Below are 847 nucleotides of genomic sequence, written 5' to 3'. Positions count from 1 at the left end.
ATGTCCTCAAGCTGTTGCTGAGGGATCAGTTTGTAGATGCTTTGGATAGTCCACAACTGAAGATACAAGTAAAGCGAGCACACTCCTCTACTATACAAGATGCAATGGCCAGAGCTCTTGAATTCGAATCCTATGCTAAGTCCAGCACAGAGGTACCAAGGTTAGTATAGTCATCAGGATTCAAGGCCAGAAAAGGGCAGCTTTCAGAGAGGTTTGAGGGACTTTGCTGGCACTGTAATAAACCTGGGCACAAGAGAGCTCAGTGCCAGTAACTTCAACACAGGGGAGGTGCCAAAGCAGGAAAGGCTGCTACCCGGAAAGGTTGTTGGAACTATGGAGATCAAGGACATAAGAGGAGCCAGTGTAAGAAGAATACTACCAATAAGTCAGCTTCGGGAAACCAGTAGTGACTGGTGTTGAGGGACGCCCACCAACCCCCACCGTGAAAGACCCAACAGTTACGTGTAAAATGGCAAGAAACACATAGTGTCTACGTGACAGGAAAGCTGGATGGCTGAAAGTGCAACTTTGTCATAGATTCTGCATCTCAGCAAACCCTCGTGACTATCAAGGTACTGAATTACAAAGGAGTACCAGAAGAAGGATGGGACCCAATGTTGCTTTGTGGACTTCAGGGCTCTTAACAGTATAACCAAAAAAAACTTATACCCACTGCCAAGAATTGATGATACTCTTGATGCCCTAAGTGGAGCCAAATGGTTTCAACTCTGAACTTAAAGTCGGGTTTCCATCAAGTGAAAATGGCAGAAGCAGATAAACCTAAGACTGCATTTAGTTATGGCCAAGGTCTCTGGCAATACTGTGTGATGCCATTCTGGCTTAGCAA

Source organism: Limulus polyphemus, unplaced genomic scaffold (assembly GCF_000517525.1).
Source record: "Limulus polyphemus unplaced genomic scaffold, Limulus_polyphemus-2.1.2 Scaffold2093, whole genome shotgun sequence".
In the NCBI taxonomy this organism is placed as follows: domain Eukaryota; kingdom Metazoa; phylum Arthropoda; class Merostomata; order Xiphosura; family Limulidae; genus Limulus; species Limulus polyphemus.
Note: the sequence above shows the minus strand (reverse complement) of the source record.